This window comes from Rhinolophus hipposideros (genome assembly GCF_964194185.1).
Source record: "Rhinolophus hipposideros genome assembly, chromosome: 12".
Classification (NCBI taxonomy): Eukaryota; Metazoa; Chordata; class Mammalia; order Chiroptera; family Rhinolophidae; genus Rhinolophus; species Rhinolophus hipposideros.
The window spans coordinates 22,443,778-22,471,317 of NC_138058.1; the positions used below are offsets into that span (position 1 = coordinate 22,443,778).

Sequence of the window (27,540 nt, forward strand, 5' to 3'; positions counted from 1 at the left end):
CTAGATAAGGAGTCTAGTCAGGTGAGTTGAGAAAAGTGAATGCTTTATTCTGCACTCCTGGGCGAGGTTCACCAGTCCCGCAGACGGGGGGGGGGGGGGGGGGGGGGGGGGGGCGGGCAGCGAGGTCCCGCCCAGGGTAGAGGGAGGGAGGCATATATGCGATTTTGGGGGTGGGGGGTGGGGGGTTGGCTGAGTGAGGTGGAAGATGAACAGGCCCCCCTAGCAGCAGATCGGGCGCCAGCAGCTGTGTCCAAAGTTGCTTATCGCACCAGCGGTCTGCTGCCTTTTCTGGGAAACGCCAGGGGCCCCAGCCTCTGTCAGGCGAGGAAAGGTCTAATTTAGCAAAGGGGAATGACTTGGCTCCTGGGGAGGGGTCTAATTTGGCAGAGGGGTATGACTTGGCTGCCAGCCGCTTTGACCATACCCGCAGCTGACCTAACATATAATAGCAGAATTTAAATATCACAAATTATCCTGAACACTAAATAATATTCTTAAAAATATTTGATATTATTATATTTTTAAAACATCATGAACAAGTTTTATTTGTCATCATGAAAATTGAATTTTAAACAGATTCTTGGATTGGGGTCTCATATCCATCAGCTCATTGAACTTTAGCACCTGTCTCATCCCCAGTAGCTTTTCCAGAACTACTACCTTCACCATGAAGCTCCATGAGTTTTCCCAATTCAGACTTGGGCTTCTTCAGTATTTTGCCTTTTCTAACAAAGACATCATGGAGTGAATAAATAGATTGGCAAGCCTTTTCTATGTCTTTTCCAATGCTACCTGGAATCAATTTATTGCCCACTTCTTTCAAGTCATTTTTCTGCACCTCTTGGGTCAGTATTACTATCATCTTCCTTCAGATTTGGTGGACCTCTCATGCTGAGAGTAAGAGGTCTTCTGAATCTGATTTTTTTTAAAACCAACATAGAATAGACAAAGCAAATACTCATCAGTAGTCTTGACATCAACATGAGCTTCAATCATGGTCTGCCATTTTTTGACCATGGAGCACATTTTGTCATGGGTAAGATCCATGTTGTGGAAATTAGTCAAGTAGTTTTTGCCCTGAATATCCTCAGTAATAAGTTTGAACTTTCTAAATGCAACTTCATCATTCTGCAGATTAGCTAGGCTCACTTCAAAAACATGACTCTTGAGACCATCACCCTTTTCGTATCTCCTCCCCTAATTCAGAGGATGCATTTTTTGACTGAGAAAATGTCAATAATGAGCAATTGGTAGACTGAAATGCCATAACTTTTTGGCATGTCAGGGTAGGAAAATAAGTTGAAAGCTGTTATGTTAACTTGTGTTCCATGGCTATGGAAAATCCTCTCATGATTCTTGTTCATATGTATGTAGACATATATTTATAAAGAATTCCAGTTGTTTGCATATGTCTTTATTACTAGACTGTAGGGTCCTTCAGAGCATGCCTGTTGGCTTTTTATATGGCTTAGAAACTAAAAATGTTTTGTTTTGTTTTGTTTATTTTTTAAAAGGTTGAAAAAATCAAAAGAAGAATAATATTTCAAGAGAAGAATACTATTACATAAAATTATATACAATTCAAATGTCAGAGTTCATAAATATTTATTAGGACACAGTCACACCTGTTCCTTTATACATTTTCTGTGGCTGCTTTGCCCCTACCACAACAGAGTTGAGTAGTTGTGACAGAGACCACATGCCCACAAAGCCTAAAATATTTGCTATCTGGATCTTTATAGAAAAAGTTTGCTGACCTCTACTTCTGTGTAAGGATGTTTCTTTTTCACTGAATTGCCTGAGTCTAGCAGAATAAGTGACTTGCATTATATGTTTGTTTGTGTTTTATGTTGAAAACAGTAGGATTAAGAAGGGAAAACGGGGAGGGTGAGTTCCTCTTTTTTGTGACATTGTTCTTAACATTGCTCTTTTGATTTTGTTTTTGTTGTTGGTGGTGATGGTAGTGGTGAAAACATTTAAATTTTACTCTCGTGGCAAATTTCAATTATACAATACAGTGTTATCAACTATAGTCACCATGTCATATATTATATCCTCACAACCTATTCATGTTATAACTGAACATTTGTGCCCTTTTAATAACATCTCCCTATTTTCTCCACCCCTCAGCCCCTGGTAACCACTTTTCTACTCTCTGTTTCTGTGTTTGACTTTTTTTTCTTTTTTAGATTCTACATATAAGTCAGATAATGCAGTATTTGTCTTTATTGGTCTGGCTAATTTCACTTAGTATAATGCCCTCCAGGTTCATCAATGTTTTTACAATTGAAAGAATTTCCTTTAATTTTATGGCTGAATGGTATTCTACTGTGTGTGTATGTGTGTATATGTGCATGCATGCACATGTACCATGTTTCCCCAAAAAAATAAGGTCTACCCCGAAAATAAGCCCCAGTTAAGATCGTCAGCCAGATGGACACATTTAGCATGTTATGACAATGTTCCGGAAGATGACATGACTGTATTTGAATAAATGTAGATTGTTGTACATGAAAAAATTAGACATCCCCTGAAAATACACCCTAATGGTCTTTTGGAGCAAAAATTAAAATAAGATCCGGTCTTATTTTGGGGGAAACACGGTATATCTCTCACATTTTCTTTATTTATCCACTGACAGACACCCAGGTTGCTACAATGTACTTAAATTATGAAAACTGTCAGAGAAACAAGGAAGAAAACACCTTTTTTCCAGACTGTATTACATTTAATTACTTAAGCCTTAGAGAATATTGTGATATTGATGACCACAACACATTTGTTGACTATTGCTGACTAAAATCCTTAATGAAATTTAATATCAGCTACTAATATCCTAGTCATCCCATGCAGTAAGTGTATAGAAAACAAAAATTGCAGTAATTTGCTCCTACTCACCTACATGAACTCCTGTTACAATATTTTTAAAATATATATATATATATTTTTTACAGTTGAGATACAATATTATACTAGTTTCAGGTATACAGCATAGTGATTAGACTTTTATATACCTTACAGAGCAATAACCCTGATAAACTAGTATTCGTCTGACACCATACACAGTTATTACAATGTTATTGACTATATTCCTTGTGCTATGCTTTACATCCCCATGACTATTTGGTAACTACAAATTTAAATCTTTTATTTTCTAATCTAAGTTGTTTTATTATCTTTATTTCATCAGGCCTACTCACTTCCATGATATCATGTCCTTTTGTTTCTTAGAGAAAGAAAGTACCATAAAACGCCCTTTTACCCTTTTAGTTGAAACATAAGCAGTATTATATAATACAATATGTTTGGAGCTCTAGAGAAATAGCGTGTCTTTTATAAATGTAATTGTTTTAAATGCAGAGGCAAATTTGACTGAGTACAGAGTCGTAGTCAAAGCGTTTAATGGTAAATAGGAGATAAACTTGTACCTAAATTAACCAGAAATGTAAATCAATGGAAAAACTAGAGAACCAAGGACATAAAATAAGCAGAAATCAAGGGAGGCTGGGAGTCACAAGAGCAGCCAAGGTCATGCCATCAGAACAGTCTGACAAGGGCGCCACTCCTGTGTAGTCTTTTGGAAACACCCCGTGTTTTGGTATGAATTACATCCCCCGCATTCATATAGTCCTAACCCACAGTGCCTCAGAAAGTAAACTTACTTGGATGAAGAGTTGTTACAGATGTAATTAGTTGAGTTCTTCAGGGTAGGTCATAATCCAGTATGACTATTGTCCTTATAAAACGGAAATTTGGACACAAAATGTGCACACAGAGAAAATGGCATACAAGGATGAAGGCAGAGATTAGGATGACGCTTCTACAAGCAAAGACTGTCAAAGATTCTCGGGAAACCAGCAGAAGTTAGGGGAGAGGCATGGAACAATTTGTCCCTTGCAGCCCTCAGAAGGAACAAACCCTGCCAACATCCTGATCTTAGACTTCCATCCTCCAGGACTATAAGACAATAACATTTTGTTGCTTAAGTCACCAAATTTGTGGTCTTCTGTATGGCAACCCTAGGAAACTATACTGCTGCTGACTCTCCCATATCACAGCCAAAACACACACTCTCTCATAACACACAGTCTCTAATAGCCCCAATATCTTTGCTTATTCTCAAAATTCAAAGTCCCAGGAAGACGCAGCTAATCCAACTAGTCCAGGTAACATGAACAAGCTCTGTTTACAAGAATCTGGGGAAGGAAGATCTAACCCCTTTCAACTCATGAAAATGGAGGCAAGGCCCTCTCTTCTCTCGAGAGCTCACAAGGGACTCCACAAATAAAAAGGTGCTGTGTGAACTAATGGCTGCTGTGTGGGGCTAGTATCATAAAATCTCCAAGTTCACCAAGACATTGAAGGCCGCAAAAAGCTACCACATTTTCCAAGGGTGTGGAATTATTTTGGCTAACAATAATTCCTTTCTCATATTAAAAATAATTGTGAAAGCCCTATACATAACCAGCCCGTGATTGAGATTATATATAATAAAAATGTACTAAGAGCCTGGTAACTCTTTTGTAAATAAATTTGTACTTAACAACCAAAACTGAATAAATATACAGTGACAAAGGATTTTTACCTATCTATGTGAGACATTATTTACTGCATCAAAAGACCATGTTTATTTGATGTATTGCTTTACAGACCCCTTGCAATAATTTGCAGTAACCTGGAGTCTCCCCTGCTTCCCTCCAGGTCTGTAATCCGCAGACTTGGAACTATTGTTTTCCATGTAACTCCATGTATTTATTGGATAGGCTCCAATATGGGAGAATAAATATGAAATGGTTTTCTTTTTCTCCAGTCCTTACTTTCCACCATGTTTTCTTGAACCATCCTTTTCCATCCTTAAATAGTTTGGGAAAATCCTATAATTTCATAGTCTTAGATGCAACAAGTTTAGTTTAATTTCCAACTTGAATTACAAATTAATTTCAATCTCATCTTCTCCCCAAAAAGGCTGATAGTCTAGCTGTGAGAAGCCTCCTCCTATGCAACAGTAGCTCCTCTGGTGCTAAGAGACAGGAAAGTCAGAAAAGAAAGGGACAAACAGCTCAGTTCTCAGCTGGCCTTTCTGTACTAGCTGTCCCTGTGTCTGGTCAACCCTGGCGGAACATCAATGCTGTCTGTGTGCATCAGTTCAAATGCTGTCTCATTCATAGGGTTGCGTTTGGGTCTTTCAGAAGACCCTGCAGGCCCTCCCTTCTGTACAATTCCCTGATCTGAAACGCCCAACTGCATCCTGACCTCTTCATCCCCTCCATTCCTCTTCCACCACTGGTGATCTCCCCATAGCCTCCTGCTGCTAAGGTTCCTTTGACGAGAGGAGAGCTCCCTTGAGTGAGGCTCAGGAAGACTGTTCCATTGTAGGCACTAGTCATTACTTAGTATCAGTATTCTTGCATATGAAACGATGACGTGCATATCTCCACTCCGTCATCTCTTTCAAATTGTCTCCTACTTAGGCAAAGTCAGCAAGCTGGCTGTCTAACAACTGTATATTAATAGAGGTGTGGGTTACACAGTTATACACATTTGTTAAAGCATACTGACCTACAGAAGCATAACTCAAAGATATTGCAGGTTCCGTTTCAGACCACTGCAATAAAGTGAATATCTCAATAGCTGTGTCACACAATTTGTTTGGTTTCCCAGTGCATATAAAAGTTATTTTATACTGTTACACTATACTTTAATCTGTTGAGTGTGCAATAATGCATATGTGCATATCTTAGTCAACAATACTTTATTACAAAAAAGAATGTTAACCATAATCTGAGCCTTTAGCAAGTCGTAATTTTTTGCTGATGGAGGATTTTGCCTCGCTGTTGATGGCCGCTGACTGATCAGAATGGTAGTTGCTGAAGGTTGGGGTGGCTGTGGTAATTTCTTAAAAGAAGACAACAGTGAAGTTTGCCCCATCAATTGATTCTTCCTTTCACAAATGATTTCTCTGTAGTATATGATGCTGGTTGATAGCATTTTATCCACAGAAGAACTTCTTTCAAAATTGGAGTCAATCCTCCCAAATCCTGCACTGCTGTATCAACTAAGTTTATGTAATATTCTAAGTCTCTTGTCATTTCAAAAATCCTCATAGCATCTCACCAGTGGCAGATTCCATCTCAAGAAACCACCTTCTTTGCTCATCGATAAGAAGCAACTCCTCATTTGTTAAAATGTTATGATGAGATGGCAGCAATTCAGTCACATCTTCGGGCTCCACTTCTAATTCTAGTTCTCTTGCTATTTCTACATCTTCAATTATTCCCTCCACTGAAATCCCAAACCCCTCAAAGTCACCCGTGAGAGTTGGCAATGACTTCTTCCAAACTCCTGCTAATGTCAATACTTTGACCTCTTCCCATGAGTCATAAATGTTCCTAATGCCATCTAGAGTGGTGAATCCTTTCCAGAAGGTATTCAATTTACTTTGCCCAGGTCCATCAGAGGGATCACTAAGTATGGCAGCTATAGCCTAACAAAATGTATTTCTTAAATAGTAAGATTTAAAAGTTAAAAGTACTCCTTGATCTATGGGCTGCAGAATGGGTGATGTGTTACGTTAGCAAGCATGAAAAGAACATTAACCTCATTGCACATCTCCATTAGCTCTCTTGGGTGACCAGGTGCCTAGTCAATAGGCAGCAATATTTTGAAAGGAATCTTTTTTTTTTTTTTTTTTTTTTAGCAGTATGTCTCAACAGTGGGCTTGAAATATTCAGTGAACTATATTGTAAGCAGATGTGCTGTCATCCAAGCTTTGTTTCCTCATTTAGAGCGCATAGGCAGCATATATTCAACATAATTCTTAAGGCCCCTAGGACTTTCAGAATAGTGAATGAGCACTGGCTTCAACTTAAAGTCAGCAGCTGCATTAACTCCTAACAAGAGAGTCACCCTGTTCTTTGAAGCTTTGAAACCAGGCTTTGACTTCTCCTCTAGTCTAGCTATGAAAGTCCTAGGTGGCATCTTCTTCTAATATAATGCTGTTTCGTATAAATTAAAATGTTATTTGATGTAGTCTCCTTCATTAGTTATCTTAGCTAGATTTTCTGGATAACTTCTGCAGCTTCTATATCAGTACTTGCTGTTTCACCTTGCACTTTTTTGGACCTGGCTTTTATCGTTAAACCTCATGAATCAACCTCTCTACGAGATTCACATTTTTCTTCTACAGCCTCCTTACCTCTCTCAGCCTTCAGAGAATTGAAGAGAGTTAGGGTGTTGCCTGGACCAGATTTTGGCTTAAGGGAACACTGTGTCTGGTTGGATCTTCCATCCAGACTATTAAAACTTTCTCCATATCAGCAATAAGGCTGTTTTGTTTTCTCATCATTCATGTGTTCACTGGAGTAGCACTTTTAATTTTCTTCAAGAACTTTTCCTTTGCAATTACAACATGGCTAATTGTTTGGCCCAAGAGTCCTCGCTTTTGGCATATCTTGGTTTTTGACATGCCTTCCTCCCTAAGCTTACTTATATAGCTTTTGATTTAAAGTGAGAGACATGTGACTCTTTCACTTGAACACTTGGAGGCCATTATAGGGTTATTAGTTGGCCTAATTCAATATTGTTGTGTCTCAGGGAATAGGGAGACCCTATGAGAGGTTTAAAGACAAGGGGATAGCAAGACAGTAGAGCAGTCTGAATACACACAACATTTACCAATAAAGTTTGCAGTCTTATGGGGGCACAATTATTAGATTAGGTTATTAGATTCGATTGTTAAATAGTGTCAGGTCTTGCTTCATAGATTATGTTCTTTCTGCAGCCTCTGGAGAAATGAGCTGCAGAAAGAACTTTCTGATGAATGTTTCACAGAAACTTCTTTGATAAATACTCTCTGCTGCTGTGGAGTATTCCACTGAGCAAGAATAGGAGAGTTCATTCTAGAACTTACTAAACAGTGTTTTCTTCCTGGGAGAAAATCATGATAGCAATGACTATTGATCCTACTTGTGTAGATAGGCCAGAATCATGCCCATCAATATTACCTTAAAGTGGTCTTCAAATTTTTCTTATACACGAACATTCCCTTTTCTGTTTTATTCATTTTAGGAAAGATTGTGTTCACTCTGTCAACTAGACTCTCTGTTAAAAGTTAAAAGTATATACCCCAAATGACATCAAGGGCAAGCAATGAAGTATTTTTAAGATATTATTAAGAATATTCAGAAAAAATCATAATTTGACCAAATCAGCTCTAGCCATTGTATTCTACCCTCATACCTCTTGTCTCGGGAAGGCAAAACAAATATGAATATCTGGCACTTTTATTAGAGCACCCAGCAATAATCTTAAGCCATGCAGCATCATTAGGCTAAATCCGAATAGAGCAAGTCTGAGAAGAAGAATTATTTCTTAGAAACACCATTAAAAAAGAAAAACTAATTTCATGTAATATTCTCTTCCAAAGTAGCATGCAAGCTCATTCTGGCACTTTGGAAATGAATCACTCCTTCTGATAGTCTCGTCCAAGAAAAGTAAATCATCGAACCTCAGAGAAGTTGTTAAAATACAGGGAAGAAAATGAACTTCTCAACATATTTACTCAAATGCCTCTACCTGCTCTAGATTAGATTAGGGATTTCTTTTCCTTGGGCAAACTTTGAGATTTTATTCCATTGTTGATGATAGCGAAGCACAAAGTGTCACAAGCCCATCTCAGGGTCTTGCACAACATATTTTACTTTGGATATGTCATACTCATTTATTCATCAAGTAATGGCTTTTAAATATATGATAGTTCTTAAAGTTAAATTTTCCATCACCCGACACAAAAATGCATATTTGAAGATGATTTATCACAGTGTTGGTCTAAATGTCTGTCTTCCTCTCACCCCAATATTACAAAAATGATAGAGTATTTCCAGTAGGCCCGACCTGGCAAAGAAGAAAGTCTTTGATATTAACATTCCCTTATATATTGTACCATCACATTGGATAAAATGCCAAGGACCTGTGATCTTGAAGTAATCTAAAAATAGTTTCATTAAAATGACATATAAACTGTGCCTAAGTGGGGAAAAATGTAATTTAACTAAATAAATTTATGCAGAAAACTTACACTTAAGAATCTACTGGAGAAAGAACCAATTTTAAATGAATTGGCCACGTTAAAAGTGAACTAGTTGAAAAGAACAATTTAGTTTTATGTTACAGAGATAACATTCCAGTAAAGTAAGAAAGTACATATATGTGTCTATTTTAAATGAATACTAATGTCTATAGTTAAAAGAAAAGTGTCAATAAAATCTGGGAATACCTTTTCCTTGCAAGAGAATGGGGGTGTAGTAATCCTCACCTCTGCAGGCTTGGTTAATTAATGTTTGCAGAGAGCTCTGAGTTCTTGCAATAATAACCTCCATAGAAAGATGAAACAGACTGTTATAACACCTGAGTAAGCCACTTGGAAAGGCTGTCATAAAAACCAGGGTTTCAACCACTAAGAAGAAAATGATACATTTGTGCGGGTTACCATCAAAGGAGACTTCCAATCCATCACTCTCAAAGAAAAAAGAAATGTTAAAAAAAGAAATGAGATAAAGGAAATATTCACTTCAGCACTATCTCATGCCCTCCTAAAATGGCAAGTCCCTACCCCAGGCTTTTGGTCTTGAATTCAGAGAGGTGTCATAGGATTGGTTACTATTAGCTGGTTAACATTCAAGCATGGTCTTTTCCCCAAAGTGTCCGAGTCTAATAAGAGAGCTATTTCAGATGCATATAGAATATTCTTCAATGTTCCTTTTGCATAAAGAAAGGTACTGCTCTCTAATGCTATCATTCTAGGCATATAGACAGTTCTGCCTTAATATTATTGTTGCCTGATTATTCTGAATGTGGGATAAAATAATTCCTGATCTAAATGACAGGTTATAAAGAGAGAGGTTTTGCTGATCTTTGACACTTATCTAACCAAAAGGTGCATCTTTTCCAAGCCAAGTTCTCCTACCCAATGTCATTACATTAATTTCGACTTCTTTCTTAAATCTGATTCTTTCTACATAAAGAGAATATTTTGATAGAAAGCCCATAGTGTATGGGACTTAATAACAGGCAACTGCTTCAAGAAGCCCTCCCTGACTGTCTCAGATCTAGCTGAAGTCACCAATTACTGGGTTCTCCAGAGACCAGAACTTACACTGAGTTTTCTGACCCCAAGAAGATTTAGATAAGCTCTGGATAAGTTCTGTTCTGTGACATGAGCACCGAGTTGCTTAGCTGAAAAAAATGTTTCTCCTCTCTAACACCTCAACCAACACCATTTCCCCAGGATTTCTGAGGATGCAACAGGACAAGCATGCTGAGTGTCTAAGCGTGAGAGCAGTTTTGGCTAATTTGCAATTAGATTTAAGACCCTAAGACCATTTACAGAGTCTTCTGAGTCTTTCCTTTCCTCAGTTTTATGATGAGATGGCAGCAATTCAGTTCAAGTGTGGAAGGAACCCTGTGGGTGGTTCTGCTCTTTCCTTCCCCAGTGTATGGGCAGCACCAGCCACGTAGGGCTTAGGAAAGGTAAAAGGTCTGTTCCCAGAAGGGTTTTTCTGCTTAATCTCATGACAGGAGTATAGCATCTGTAGGAAGAAGGCAGTATAACGTCTGTGAGTGCCCATGATTCACCAACTGTCTGAGGAGAGGCATTATGGTTGTCAAAACCATGCTCTCTGAAGTGGGACTGCCTGGTTCAGATCCCAGCTCTACTTAATCCTGGTAACCCTCCTGAGCCTCTGATCGGAGATGATATTAAAGAAGGTATCTAATCAGACGCCGTGATGAGTAAATAGGAGAAAGTTTAAGAAACTTAAAAGGGACCAGATGCATTGGAAGCTCTCAATAAATCTTAGCAAGTATGCAAGAAAAAAATAAAAAATCGTAGGTACTGTTATTCCCGTTTTACATTTGAAGAAATTGGATAACAGACATGTTAGAACTTCTGGTAACCAGGATCATACAACTAGTTAATAAATGGAAGAGTTGGGATGTGAGTCTAGGACTGGTCCTTTGCAGAGCTCCATTCCCCCCATTCCCTTAGCACCAGGCCATGCTCATATCGTCAGTAGACTGTATTATCCAGCACAGGGTGCGATCTGAAGGGCCAGAGATGGTCATGCTGCCCTGGAATCCATAAATAGAGATCAGTGTTCCTGAGGAAAGATTGAGTTTCCTCCCAACCCTCTTTTACAAAGTGGTTTCTCCTGGAAAGAATATCACAGTCAAGGAAAAATAAAGAAATTGGCATCAGGCTGGGCAGATGCTACGTGCTGGATGGTGGGCCGTCAATTATTATGCTTCATCTCATCTACCTTGCGTTCTGTATTGGTGTCATTATAGGTAAAGAAATGGAAGCTCAGAGAGACAAAGCATTGGTCTCAAGTTTAAGGGTTAATTGGTGAAGCTAAGGCTCTCCCACAGCCACTCCAGTCTGCTTTCCACTCCCACACTGCTTTCTGTGCTGTATACCACCTAAATGGACTAATTTCCTCATGAAACTTAGATCAAATTGCTTTAGCAACAATCTGGCAGTTACAGTTCTAGCCAGACCTTGGGCTATGGGCACCTGAAAATGAGACAGGAGCTATGGGCTGTGGAAACGCAGAGAAGGGGGTGGAGAGGTTTGCGGGGCAGGAAGCCACCAGATTTCATTGTTAGTTGGTGGGCAATCAGAATATGACAGGCCACTTGCCATGCTGGGTGCCAGAGAGGATTTAGAGGAACAAGCAGTTAAAAATGGATTTTGCCATTATTGCTTTTCTGATTAATGCCTTCCTCTCCATTCAGAAATAAAGTAAGTTCATTTTCTTTTCAGAAGATCCACACCTTGGAGATTCTATAAATACAGCTCTTAATTTAACCCCTGTGAATGAAGAATGGCAACATCTCTTTGAGTAAAATTACCACCTTTTAGAGGTACTATCTCTCCCCTGGTTGTTGCTGCTTCCCTGAGCACTCATTAGCCTTCCCTGGGAGAGGAAATAGTTTTGTACAAGACCCCAAAATGCTAAACATCCTTAGGATGAAGGGCATTTGTTCCCTGAGCCCGTCTGACTCAGCAGTGATGTGTGTGTGGAGGAAATTTATCTTTGTCTGTCTTAGCTTTGCTCTCATTCCTCTTTCAATTGGAGGAGTGTGATTTTTTTCTTCTCTACTCTATTCCGAAAGCAAAGGAAGTATATAATTATTTGGCTGTCCCCTGCATCTTTCTGCTGCACATTTCACAGGAAATAGTATTAAAAGAAGAATATTATTCGTAATATATTAAAATAGATTTAGGTTGACCACAAGCCACTGGGGAAGGGAGAGAGGGTGAAATTAAAACTGCATCCTACTGCAAAAAGGTCAATTTGTTGAGCTACATCCCAGAACACATTGTCAATTGAATGATGACCAGAGCAATACATTCTGGGGATACTTGGGAGGAGGTATTTCTTATTGCTCTTGGTTTGAAAGGCTCATAGTGTTCCTGGGTTTTCTCTATTTGCCTTGAACAATTAAAATGTCAAAGAATGTTGGGGAGCAGGTGCCAGATCCTACCATTAAGGCCTTCCCAGCATATGCCTGATGAGCCCTGTCACAGGGGCAGTGACACAAGGAAGGTGTCCGCCACCATGCAACTTCTTTTTCTCAGCCCTTGCAGAAGAAGGAGAAATGAGGACTCCATTAGCATCCCATCACATATAGTATGACCTGGAAAGATCAAACAGAACATGGGCTCAGAAAGTCTCTGGACTTCTTTTCAGATCTTGCACCAAAATAATTAAACCTGTCATCAATCTCCATCTGCCCGGGCTCTGACTTAAAAGTGAGAGTTGAATAGCACACAAAGCCAGTTGCTCAATTACTCAGTGTCACAGCATCACAAAATAATTGTGATTACAAAGATTTTGATTTTCCACAGTGAGGAAGAAAACAATCCAAGAACCTAACAGCTACCACTGTGGAAGCCAGACGCAATCGCTCACAGATGAGATAGAGTTTTGTCTGCAGATCCCACTGAAAGAGATTTGCCTGATTTAAAACAAAATAGAACCAACTAAACTAAGTATTTCCCCAACATAAGAGAGAGCTCACTGTTTACTAGCTGTATGACTATAGGTAAATTGTTCAACTTTACTGTATCTTGCTTCTTTTATTGTAAAGTGGGATTAGGAATCTACCTACATTATAGGACCATTTTGATAGTTAAATGAGTACCAAGAAGAGTACCTGGCTTTAGCTACTTAAGTGTTACTTGTTACCATTAATTTTTCATATCGAGGCAAATCAGCGGGCAACTACAGATACACCCATGCGTGATAGCCTGAGTCTGTATTCATTCCTGACTCACCCAACCCCTCACCAACATTGCCATATGGATAAATAGTGGAGCTTGACTTTCCCCACTTCTAATAAACTGACCACACATGTCTCTACCATAAGGGATGTAATATAAACCACCTCATTGACAGTTCCCACATGACTCTGAGGCTCCCTAGTGTGACGTATATGAAAATGAATTTGCTAAATTCAAAACCCAACGTGACATATATGCTGACTACGGCTCTTCCTGAAAATATGAAAGTTGAAGCATGAAGAGACTAATGTTTCAATATCATATTTTCATTGAGCTAACGCTCTATGACTAAAAAATTCGGTAAAAACACTTGACCACAACAGGTCAGATTTTTTTGTTGTTGTTTACCACTTTTGTTATTTAAATTTTTTCTGAGGATATTTTTGTGCTTCAGGCTAAATAAACATTAGCTTAGCTACATGTACAGCTGCCTATCAGGGAATTCTCTGGATGACTTAGTGCCTTAGGCAGAATGAAAATGGATTTATGAGTTTTCCCGGAATCTACTATAGCCAAATAGGGCTGTGCATCAGAGGGTCCTAGTCAAAGCTAAGTTAGCCAGCCAAAGAATAGTGCTAGAAGGAAAGGAAGACAAAGGACAGAGATGGGGAAGGTCTGCACCTGGGTGGGCAAGCAGCAGGTCAACACTGGTGGGCCAGGCGGAGGAAAAAATGCTCACCCTAAAAATACACTTCTTTGTATTAAATCACACCACTGAGGATGGAATGAAAGGTGAGCCACAGGAAGGTAATCCATCATAAGGCAGCATTCCACAGTTCCCATAGCTACATAGTCAACAGCACTCATACTAGGGGCCAGAAGAGCTTAACATCAGTTCAGAAAGGGTGCCCTCCAGACATTCTCTGTATCTGGGGTCCTAAAGTCTAATGTTATTGGATATTTCTAGCGAGTGCATTGATCAGTTTCTAAATACTATCTTGCTTTTTGAAATGCCTGGAGAGTTGTTCTCTTCTATTTTAAAATTAGGTAATAGCATATAATACACTATTGAAATACATGTGTATGTTATTTATGTTACCCATATAACCTTACTAATCGCCATGCCCTTTACCTTTAATAGTTATGGATCGGATCTTGGTGTGTGAGACGTAAGCCTCATGCAATGTCTAACCTCATGCACATACTCAAGTTATAGGAGTACAGATAACAGTCCGATGCTTTTAAAACAAAGGACTTTACAGTCAAGCACTGCAATGAATGCAATATTTCATGAAGCAATTATGACATGTAATTGTTCTTTCTTTCCTATTTTTCCTTATTTTTATTTCATGAGAAGTGCTTTAACCTGGGCATGTAATGGCAGTTTCGTTTGTGCAGTGGGACTGAGGAAGGTTGATTGAGTAAGGCCAAGCCTGGAGAAAACCGGGATGTTCACTGATTGTGTTTATCATTTCTCATCTGTGCCATCCTCTGTCTCCTTCTCCTCTGTAGTTCTTTGCTTCCCACTTCACTGCTACCCAGTGCCCTTGTCCTTTCACCTTTTTTTCCTTATAAAAACTTACTCTCAAAAAAAATTATGCCCACCCACATCAAGAAATACAAAAAAATAAAAGCTCCACTTGTTAGCTATTCTTTGAGAATCAGCATTTTGACAGACATCAAAGCTTTAATATAGAGAAGAAAGGTCTAAGGAAAGGATATACTTTGTGGAGCTTATTATTTCAACAGCTAAATGCTTTCATTATGTTTGAATCTATTGTATATATTATAAGAAATAGAACAACATGGAGTTTGCCTTCACAGTATTCACAGCTTAACAACGGAGACATAAATATGGATACAGTGTGGCACTAAGATATGAAAAATGACACTGGACAGGTACAGAAAAGGCTCTGAAGAGAAAGGAACTCACTCTCCCTAGGGAAGTGGGAGAACATCAGATTCTTGGTCTTAAAGGAAATGCAGGCACTTTGCCAGGGGAGGGGAGGAAAAGGGCCAACCCTGTAAAGGAAAGAGAATGTGAAAAGTGATTGTTGGGGAAGGGGCCATGGAAAACATGCTGTGTTTGAGAACTGGCCAGAAGACTTTCCCATGACCTTAAAAATCACACTGTAGGTGACTCTGGATGAATAAGACCAGGCCTGTGAATATGAACATCATTTGCAAGTAACAGTCATATTTATAAAAGAAACTGCAGTGGACTGTCTTATTCATCACTCCATCTCTTCACATTACCTCACTGCTGCACTCAGACTAACTGGTGCATTTGTCTTGAAGATTTTCAAGGGAAAGATTTTCTATTTTGCTGGCCAGAGGATCCAGCATCTAACAAACCTTATTCTTGAGTGCTGGAAAGCCTTAATAAGAAAACACAGACGTGAGAATTAAGCAAGGAGTAAGCAAATGTCCATGGCTAAAATATAAGGCTGCCTCTTCAGTCTAACTGATATTCTAGATGGTTTCTGCTATTACTTTTGTTTCATGCATTTTCCACTATTTATTACTTAGGTCGTACTAATAATATTTTCTGCAAACATTGTGTTTTCACTTGGATACCGTTGGAATTCTCCTGGGATGATTGAGGGAAGTTTCAATTACCAGCCCATTTTCTCAGCAGCCTGGAGGGATGGGAAGTGATCCCTGCCAAAAGAAGTTCCATTTTCTTTCCTCTGAATTTGTGAGGAGACTTCTTCAAAGAACAATGTTTTTCTCCATTCTGTCTCCTCTTCCCTCCCTCCACTCCCTACTCCCCCCACTGTTGCCTTCTTCTCCTCTTCCTCCTTCTCCCCTTCCTCCTTCTTATTCTTCTTACCTAGTTTTTAGTTTGGCCTCTTCTATAAAGAGATGGAAGTTTACTTCTCCAGGGATGCACTGACCACTTATTTAATATGGTTTCATGTTTGCTTTTTGTTCTCCTAGTACAGCATTTCTGAATGCTACTCATTTGCAGTTTCAAAGGGGGTGCTAAGTATAATGCTCCTTGCATTATTTCCAGACCACCAGCACCACCCATTCCTCTCTGGTCATTTTAGTTACCACCACATGTGCAGGCAGCAACACCCATGCAAGTGCACAGTGAAAAGTTTGCGAACTTAATTGTCTGACCTCTTAGGTGTGCTTGATCATTGTCCCCAGAACTCTGTCCTGCTCTTCAGTATTGCCTTAATTTGCTCTTTAGTGATTGGCATATTGTCACCATGTTTAGAATATGTTTGTCATCTTCATTTTGCCTGTCACAAAAGTAGGGACTGGAGCAAAGAGGATGCAGTCATCCAAGGATTAGAGGGCTGCTTTGCTGCCGCCATGTAGGATGTTGGCTGTCTCACCCACTGTTACAGGGTCAAAGGGAAAACAAAGGCAGAAATTCAGGGAATGTTTAGGTGTGGATGCAAAGGATAAGGGAGTCCCAGTTTACTCTTCTAGATCAAAGACAGAGCCAGTGAGTGCCTGTGTGCCACAGTCAAAAGTGACATCAGGGTGCAGGCACACTGCTAAGTCTGAGTGGTTAACAGGCTTGAGATGGTGAGCCTTTCCCATGTACTGAAGGCACAGAAAAGTGTTCGCTTCAGACATCCTTTCCATTCTCATTCACAGGAAGATGACATGAGAATCACTGTGACACCTGGGAACAGGGGTGGGGGGTGGGAAGGATCATTTAGGCCAGAGAGCAGTTGCACACTGGGCAGACCACTGCAGACCGCTTGGGGAATGTTGGCATGAGACCATCAGCATCTGCTGTGGAAGCCCAGAATAGGTGCCAGACGTTGTTTATGAGATAACCACTCTTAACGCACCTGGCATTCGTTTCCTGCTCTGTGCGACTGCACCACGCACATCCAGTCAGAAGCGCAGAGCCCATTACTGAGAAGGATGTATGAGGGAAGAAGGAGAGATGCCCCAAAAAGCATTTTGTTAATTGTAATTTAAGCCTGTTTGGGGGAATAATTCTTTTTTCTTTTCATAGGCCAAGATGGGCACTAAAGGTTTCATTAGAGCAGCATTTTATTTATTTAATTCATGAGATGTTCTAGAGGATGGCAGTTAGGTATGATCATAAAGATTCATTCTAGTAATAATTGACTTAGAGTCTACATCGTATTTTGAATTCCAGAGTCATTTGTATTTATTAATTTACTTAATCTAATAAATATCCCTTTATAGGTGAGATGTGTGAAGATTTTGACTCATAGGATCAAGGGAGTAGGGTCAAGAGCAGTGACCAGGCCATGCCTCAAGCCTCTTATGTGAGTTGATATCCTGCGGGTAATGTAGTAGCGGTAGTTCTTGGTCCTCATTCAGCCTCTTCCTAACTTCAAAAGCGGGGAAGTTACCTAATGTATAATGCCAAACTCCAAGATAAGATTTCCTTTCCATTTACTATGTGGCCACAGGAAATGACAAATCGTTTTCCAATTAAAAAGAAGAATGCTAACCCAACAAATCATATACACATCATAAAATGTGGTGCAAGCATATAATACTGGCTCAGAAAAGCTCTGTCTGGCTCCTTTGTGTATTTGACATCCCACATGCTTGATCACAAAAATAATTATTTTGGAAACTCGCAGTCTGTGGTCACTCTTAGCTCCTGCGGCATTCCAGGGATCAACCTGCCAGTTAGCCAATAAATTTTGGAAAGGTCCTACTGAGTGCTCAGCAGTATGTTCACTTCCAAGATAAATACAGTATAAATCTAAAACTCTAACAGCTTAGAGTTTAGTGTTGTGCAAAGATTAACCTTGGTGAAAAGGGGAAATATTAAAATGGCATTTAATGAGAAGACCCAGGAACGCTTAAATCCTGCCCTCAGGTTATATTTATTGACTTCCGTGTAACCAACCATCCGGAAATCAAATGGAAGGAAAACAACAAGCATTTTGGAATTCTCACACATTCTGTTAGGAATTTAAAGAGCGTACTGGATAGATGGCTTGTTTATGCTCCATAATGTCTGGTGTTTTAGCAATGAATGCTGGGGTAACTCAAATTATTGGAGACTGAAGGTTTCTTCATTCACACATCTCATATATGTAATGTTATGTTGGCTCAAAGGCTGACTTAACTGGGCTGTTGACCAGGAACACATACACACACACACACACACACACACACACACACACACACACACACACACATCGAGCCCTATTGCACTCCATGCCTGCTTCTAGTCACAATAACGCCTGTTCCAGCTTACACTCTTCCTGGATGAAATGAAGCCCAAAGCATAGAAGAACCAAGTAAGGTAATCTTCCAGGTTCTCTTCCTAAAAAAGGAACAAATATATTTGAAACAGAGAGAATACAGAAGATACTTGCATCAGCCAAAGTTCAGTCGAGGGAGCAGAAACTCCTTCAGAGCAAGACAATGCAGAGAACTAAGAATCTAAGGCAGCCATTGGAAAGGCTGAGGGATACAAATATTGGGGAGGGTGCTGTTGGCTTTCAGGAAATCAAAAGCATAGGAATGTCGAGGATGCCATCATCAATGATGGGGTGGGATATAACCTGGTTCCCTCCAAAGGGTTTTAGAACAACAGATGTGACGTATTTCTAGCAAAAGGAGAAAGTCATTTTCCAGCTCCTTTCTTGCTTCCTGGAGTCTGCAGCTAGGATGCGTGGGGCTGTGACAGCCATCTCATACATAGCCTAGAGAGGAGATGCCATCCCTATGTGAGGATGGAGAAGCAGAGGGCTGGTGCATTCACCCTCCAATCTTCCACTTTTGTATGTATTGTTATATTTATTGTTATGTTGTTATAGTTTGTGTTTATTGTTATCCACTCCTACTCTTACTAAAGTAACTTCTCATTTATAGTGGAGCCTATCTAAACTGAAACATACACAGCACACAAACAAACATTGACAGATTTCTGTGACGGTAACAAGTAATCTGTGAGTGGATTCATACATTGAGAGCTGTGTGTACAGAGGAAAGTAACCTCCTGTGACTTCAGGAAGCTTAGTACCTCCATTTGTGGCAGAGCCATTGTGTTTCCTATTCCCATCAACACACGTGGCAATATCCACAAGAACGTGAGAAATCCAAGCTCTAGATGACAAAGTCTGAAACTTTAGGTAGATGCATCCCATTCTGCCCTTGAACCTACAAAAAAGCCAATGAAAAATAAAAACTGGTTTTCTTTATTCTCCAGGCTATGTGGTAAAAACTGTGAATACCCTGGATTTTGCCAGTCCAGCCACTCACAGAAACACAGGCTTCTCGGATTTCTTGACCTCTTTCAATCTTCAGTTCAAATTCCTGGGGAAGGGACACTGTTTGGTCTGACCTTCTCTGTAACAGTGTGACTGAGAGGGGGCAGCAGGTCAGTGGCAAGTGGCAGAAAATGAGGACAGGAGGCTGAGCAACCAACCACTCAGGGCCTCCATGAAGGGAGCTGTCTGGGTTAGGCCAAAGATCATCTGGAAATGCAGTGCAACTGCCATTCAGCACAGGTAATGAGAAGAAGCAAAGATAAGCAAAACACGCGCCTTACGATGTGGGATCCCAGAACAAGATAAGGTACAAAACGATCAAGAAGAATGAGGACAGTGAAAGTGCTCCTGAAATACTGAGGACAAACTAGGAGACTCTGTTTTCTGCTCTCTCACAGCATTTAACACCTTGAACACATCTACTTGGAGGATGAATACTTCAATTATGATAATATAGTGTGATTTAGGTCCCCGATGTTCTCTAACAAAGTGCCCCTCTGCCCTCTGGCAGACATTGTATTTCTTCAGCTTAAAACTTTATTCCCAGGTGTAAATTCACTGGAGAAAGCAAGTACTTTATATCACTATAAAAACATGCATACAGTTATATGACTTGGTTTTAAAAATTCAAATATCTGGGCCTTATCTCTTGACTCAGTAAGTGATAGTGAGTGTAGGACCAGGAAGCCAACTGATTCTGGATAGAAATGGTCCGAGGACCATGGCTTTGTGTTCTTCAGCGAGAATGCAAGTCCCAAGGGTAAATCTGCTTAAGAAAGAAAGTCCTCTTAAGTGGCACAGTTCTGAAGAGCGAGAGAGATGGAAGGTGGGGGTGCAAGGGGTGGTAAATAATGTAAAATGAAATTGAGTTGCCCAGTAAAGTTCAGATGGCTAAATCCCCCACACAGATTTCCCAAGGGGAGTCACAAAAGCTAGGCTATAACTTCCGGATAAATTTTCTATTGCAAGTGGATTTGAAAATTGGGAGCTAAATAGAGACTCGTGTTTATTATGTATCTAATATCTGACCTTCTCAGTCACCTCTGCTATGAATCACAAGATTGGCAGAAACTCCAGTGTAGTCCTGTGCCCTGTGCCCAGCCCCGAGGAATGCTTTCAAGTAAAAACTGGAGAACAAACACTCAAAGAGGAGATGGGGACCAGCTGGGATTTATTTCAGTGTATCAGCTTGACACAAACATGGGTGAAGTCCAGATATGGATTGGTGACTCACCCACATTTAGATGCAGTCTGTGTAAAATGTTTTCATTTCCTCATCATTGAAGCAAATCTGAAAGCTTTCACTCAAACCATGGAATTTAATTTCTTGCAACAAAAAATGACCTACCCTCAAGCACAGTTTTAAAAGATCCCACTTTGACTCCTGCTTAGTTTCCAAATCTAGTTTAACTAGTTTATATTTAATCTAGCAGAGAAACAACCAAAATGATGACATTTTTTGCCTCTTGGTAATCTTCTGCCCCTGCATGCATTGTTTTTAAATAAGAATGAATTCAAGTTTAGTTAATCTTTAGTACTACATAATCCTTTGAAAATAGACTTTAGATATTACATATTTTTGAAAGACACTAATATTATAGCCTGAATGTCTATACTTTGTGGGTGGGGGGGGGGGAGAAAAAGGAGAGGGATCAAAAGAGATCAGGTGTGTGTTGCCGTTCGCTCCTTGAATATCCATTTTGTAGAGGAGTCTTACCATTTTTTGCTTTCAGAAGAGGCAAGAATTAAAATATTAAGGACTTATACATTGCCTGCAGACATTTTGCCCAACATCACTTTTTAATGTTCATGATAAAATCAGTCTATATGAAATTTCTCCCTGAGCTCAAATATAATGTAGACTGCCTTATGCATCTCATCATACATACAAAAAGGATATGAAAATCAAAGGATTCCTGACCATATCATAGCATCTGAAAGACAGGAGCTCTTTTGTGGCAAATAGTTCAAAATCATTTAACAGCTTTATTGAGATATCATTTATATAAAAAATTGTATATATTTAAGGTATACAATTCTATGTGTTGATATACATATACATTGTGAAATGATCACAATCAAGCTAATAAACATACACTTCTACAGTTATGTGTGTGTGTGTGTGTGTGTATCACATTCTTAATCCATTTATCTTGCAAAATTGAAACTTTCTACCCTTTGATCAACATCACTCCATTTCTCAGTTCCCCAGGCCCTCGCAACCACCATCCTACTCTGTGCTCTATGACTATTGTAGATTCTACACATAAATGAGATCATACAGTATTTTTCTTTCTGTGTCTGGATTATTTCTCATAGCATAATGTCCTCCAGCTTTATCCATGTTGTCACAAATGGGAGGATTTCCTTTTTTTTTTAAAGTTGAATAATATTCCTCTGTGTGTGTGTGTGTGTGTGTGTGTGTGTGTGTGTCCGTGCGCGCGTGCTCGCGTGCGCTACTTTTCTTTATCCATTTATCTGAAGGACATTTAGATTGTTTCCATATCTTGGCTCTTGTGGACAATGCTGCAATAATTATGGGAGTGCAGATATCTCTTAGATTCTGATTTCCATTTTTGGAAATATCCAGAAGTGGAATTGCTGAATCATACAGTAGTTTTATTTTTACTTTTTTGAGGAACCTCGATACCATAAACTAGTATAGTCATTATGGAAGTCAGTATGAATGTTCAAAAATATTTATTGAGCAATTACTATATGTCAGGCTTGAGATATATGAATGAGACCAACATGTATTCTGTGACTTTTAGTAACTAAATTCCTTTTAATTCTGTTTTCCCATTAAGAAAATCTGAGAGAACTGAACTAGATCTCACAGCTGACTCCAACATGCAATAGAATTAAAGTTCCTGTGAAATTGGCAACAATGACACGTTAGTGGGTGTTGGTTATAAGAAGGAATTTGACTAGAGAAAGACTTTGAAGAATGGAAATGGTCCTTATATCAGGATTTTCAGCACTTTTATTATGATGTGTAATCACAGATGATTAACCATCATTTTTTTTAATCTGGTTTATTAAAAAGAGCACTCAGCCAACCCTAGCTGCAAATGCTTTTGCATTTTGCTGCTCATGTTTTCAGTCAGGAATAAATGAAGATATTACTGTCATTAAAAATAAATAAATTTCTCTGGAAAACAGATAAAGGCTTTTTTTGTAGGCAAACAGGATAACATTTATGCCCCCAAACCAGGAAGTGGTGTGCCATGGTCCCTGGGAAATAATTGTTTTAATTTCTTAAGAATACCAGTGTGCTAAAATTTTAAGCTTCAGTTACTAATAAGCAATCTGAGTACAGCCCCCACAAATTTAGAAAAACAATCAAGAGAGGCTTTAACACTTTGACGGCAGTTTTAAGAAGAAAGGAGAGAATCTGATAGTGTTTTACCATTCTTCAATGTCAAAATATCTTCACAAATTTCACTAATTGATTATAGGCAGTTACTTTCCACTACATTTTTCAAATTTACAAAATTGCTTCTAGCTTGTTAAAATATAAATAGGTATATGGATGGATGATAGATAGACAGATGATAGATAGAAAACTTAGATAAAATCCTGGAAATATTTAATTATAAAAGTGAAAGTGAAGAATACCACTTTAGATTACAGGGTATAGTATAAAACTAAGAATATTTCCCGAATAGTCATTATATTTCCTCTAAACTTAAAAGGAAGTTTGTTTCTAAAAGCAGTATAAATTCAATCAAATTCAAAAAAACAAAAACAGGAAGCAAAACAAACACATAAAATGGCTCCCTGGAGAGATCTGAATTCCCGAATGTTTTGGAAACAATGGTATCTACCATTCTCTACTTTCATCAACTTTCCAATCCTCTTCCCTCCTACTGTGTAAGCATATTACCTTACCTCATTCTTTATAACATAGAATGACGTCACACATGGAAGGTCCTCCAATTTCCCTCCACCAAATCTAAAAAGCTGCATCCATCCTCTCTTCCACACCTTCTTGTGCCCAAGGAGGAGTTGCCTCCTCCCATCAAGGGCAGTACTTTGTGCAGCAATCTACCACCCTCTCAGGGACCTCATTTTGCTGTTATTCCTTCTGTCTCCTGACACTCTCTCTTCAATCATTCCAATTAGATATCAAATATATTCTGCTTCTTCCATGTTTAAAAATGTTTTTCACAAATCCTACAATATCCTCAAGCTACCTACCCAATATCTTGAATCTATTTAAAGGTGAAACATCTCTCAAAGAATATCTATGCACGCTGGTTCCGCTCCTCACCAACCACAAACTCTTCCATCTGTTTTGAACCTTCTGCGACTGAACTTAGTAGAAGCATCAACAACTTCTATTCTGGACTCTTCAAATCTGGATAATGGACTCTAATTAATCTCTATCTTAGGTTTTGTCTCTCCTCAGAAGTCTACTTGGTTGACCACAGCATGCTTCAGAAGTTTGTTCTCTTTGAACCCATAATCACACACTCTCCTGATTTCCTCTTGCTTCTGATCATGCCTGTCTTGAGACTCTCTGTTTAATCTTAGGTTGTTCTCATTCTAGCCCAGTTCCAATTCTACACTTGTTCTGCACATAGTTATACATATTCCTCCTATTTACCACATGTATTTTATGCAGCTCATCTCTAATGCCTAACCATTGTAATCAACATGTATTTAATATCTTAATATCTCCACTCAAAGGTCCCTAAAGCTTCTCAAATTTCATATTCAAAACTAAATCATTATCTTCTCCTCTTCAAATGGTCTTCTCCCCATTATTTCTCCCACATTAGAAGTTGCTGCCATTATCTATTTGCTCATACCAGAACCACAGGCAGGTACTCTTGACGTGCCACTTTATCTCCCAAATCCAATCATCTATCACCAAGTGTTTTGATTCTACCTCCAAAATATATTTAAAATCTATCAACTTCTCTCCATCTCTATTTCCACCACCCTACTACAAGCCATCATATTCTCATTTCTGATCCATCAACTCAGCTCCTACCAACCAGTCTTATCGCTTCTCCATGTAATCCATTCTCCTCACAGCTGTCACATTCATGTTTTTAAAAATCAGGTATCGCAACAAAATGCTTCTGCTGACAGTGTCTCTGTGGCTACTTTTACCCAGAAAAGTCTGAAATGTTTAGCCTGAGACATAAAATACTGTGTGATCTGGTCCCCGCATGCTTCTGTGGTCTTGGTGCGTACCCATCTCTCCTCACTTTATTTACTGCATCCTCATGGAAACTCTTTCATGTCCTTCTCGCCCATGACCTCTTCGTTCAGTGTTCTGTTTGCCTAGAATGCATTCTCCTCCTGTTCACCAGTCCATCCCCTACCAATCCTTCAGTTTGCCTCAGCTAAATTGTCTGTCATTCCTTCATGGGAAACTTGCTTGTCTTTCTTCCACAAATTTGGGCCCCTATTCTGTGCCTTTATTCTGTAAATCATACTTATCACGATTTTATTCCAGCATGTAGCATGGTGCCAGAAGCTTAATAGGCACTCTAAAAATATTTACCGAACAAGTACTATTTAGATATTCTAAAAGATCTACATCTACACCTTCGAATTGAGGTTTAGCAATGTTTAGTCAACAAGTGATTATGTCAACTGGTGCCCTCCATCCCAGAAACAATGTAGGTAAGTCAGTTCAATTGTCCCTTGCAGCACATAAGTGGTTTGGCCATAAAACACTTTTGAAGCAATGCCAGGAACCTAGAGAGAATTGACCCAACAGAGCCCAGCAACTGAGAGCCCAGGCTTTGAAGTCAGGCACAGCTTGTATTCCTAACCTTTCCAGTTAATAAGTGATAGCATGTGAAATCTTATTGTATCTCCTGCAGGGTACATTTGAAAAAGAAACTAATTATATGTTGTTTCCTTCATGGGGGCCCAGTGTTTTTTGAAGAAAAGGACCCAGAGAATTCTCATTTTAGGAATATCTCTGTGGCTCCTGAATAACCGATTTGTTTATGAACCTTACAAATGCAATCATTTATTATAGCTCCCACTTCATGATAAACTCTAGAAAGTTAAAATCAAATTATTCACCTACTTCTAGGACATGTGTATGAATTTTCAGCTTGTGATTTGATACTGAAATGCCTTATCGTTTCACCCTTCTTCATACTGTCATTTTCTATGGGACTCACTTCTTTTCATTATCTTAAGTCTACTTATATAATACACATAGTACCTATATGTATTGTATATATATATAATTTTGTATATACAATACATATAGGTACTATATGTATATTATATGTATATATGTATATTATATAATACATATAGTACCTGTATGTATTGTATAATCCCATACAATAATACCTATATGTATTATATACATCCTCAGTGAAAATTCCAAAGTTATTTTTTTAATAATTAAGCATGACTGAAACACATGACTGTGAAATATCAAGAATGTAGATTTTTGTATGTTGAAGATAAATAATTCAGCAATAAAAGAGAAGCTGCAAATTTAAAATGAAGTCTCAACAGGCAACAAAAAATAATCAATAGAATTTATCTTAATAAAGCCAGAGGATGAAATAAAGAAGTGATATCAGAGACAGCAAGTGTACAGACTTCTAATTTTTTAAAAATGCAAACAAAATAAGCAAAGAGTCTTTCACCTCACAAACTGGCAGTGATGCCTTTAAATTCTAAGACACAGTACTTGAGATACATGAAGCAAGGCACTGTCATAGGCTATTAACAGGTGAGAGAGGGGTGCAAAAATTTCAGGGAACAATTTATAAGGCATATGAATAGCTTTAAAAAAAATCCCATACATATTTACCAAGAGTTTTCTTTCTGGGAATTTATCCAAAAGAAATATTCATGAAGGATTAAAAAATTTAGCTTCAAAATTCTTTGAATAATTGGTCATAATATCAAAGATACATATGAATATCTTACATATCCAAGTAATTTTAAAAAGTTATCTTACCTAAGTACATTGGAATCCCATACAACCTTTACAAATAATATTTTAAAAAATAATGTTAATGCCATCAAATGAAAATTGTTAATAAATATTAACTAAAAGTCAAGTTACAAAATAATAAATACTAGACAATGTATGTTAAATATATTACTAAATATGCATTTTACATACATTTATGTATAAATTATATATAAATATATATGAAAAGTATTAAAATTGTCTTTAGATAACATGAAATTTTTGTTTTCTTCTTTCTGTATCTATATTAAAGACACGTATTTTTGACCAGTTGAAGAAGCTATATGAAAAAGATTTTTGGAATATGTTCAAGGATAACTAATCCAATAGCTATATCATGGAATACCCAGGTACTATTTTAGACATTGCAAACAGAGCAGTGAATAAAACACAGTCTCTACCTCAATAGCCTAAATTCTAGTATAAGTTCATTCCATTTAAAATCTTATATAATCTACCTTCTACTTAAAACTTCTATTCACTGAGGTCAACCTCAGCTGAATTAATAAAGAATTAAAATGTTTGGGGGCTTGATGTGGGAAAACACAGATGGAAACAGTGGAGGAAACTTGGTGGCAGCTAACACCATCCTGACTACTAGCCTCCCCTACTACCTCAATAGAGATAGATCCAGCCTGTGGGGCCCCATGCTCAGACTTCTGAGCCCCACCTGGGCCAGACCTGAGTGGGAGTTAGTATACGCTTGACCATATGTCTGCACCCAGGAGCACCCCTCCCCCACCCTGGGCTGAACCTCACTTTCAACTTCTGCCTTCCCAGCTGGGTTCTCCCATTAACAATTCAAGAACTAGAGTCAGATAAGGGAGAAAGACCTGGCCTCAATCCCTGACTAACTTCCAACCCATCTGTGGCTCTACCTCTGTCTATTTGAACAAGCCTAGCCCAGTCATACTCTGAAAGCAGTGGGCAGTTGAACCCAATGGGTGCAGCCTGGGGATGCCATGGTACCAAGGAGCTGGAGGCTTCATTGAATCACCTATGAAGCACCTATCTTCCAACCTTGTAGGCTTCTCTGGGCTCCCCACCCTGCTGAGCAT

At 38.8% G+C, this 27,540-nt stretch overlaps 1 pseudogene across 1 annotated transcript; it reads right to left on the reverse strand.

Moving 5' to 3' along the window:
- Window positions 1-568: 568 nt before the first annotated feature.
- Window positions 569-27,540, reverse strand: LOC308505988 (small ribosomal subunit protein eS1-like; annotated as a pseudogene). Its single transcript has 4 exons — window positions 27,503-27,540; window positions 19,508-19,739; window positions 18,498-18,566; window positions 569-1,197 (listed from the first exon to the last, which is right to left on the reverse strand). The product of its transcript is annotated as a small ribosomal subunit protein eS1-like (transcript).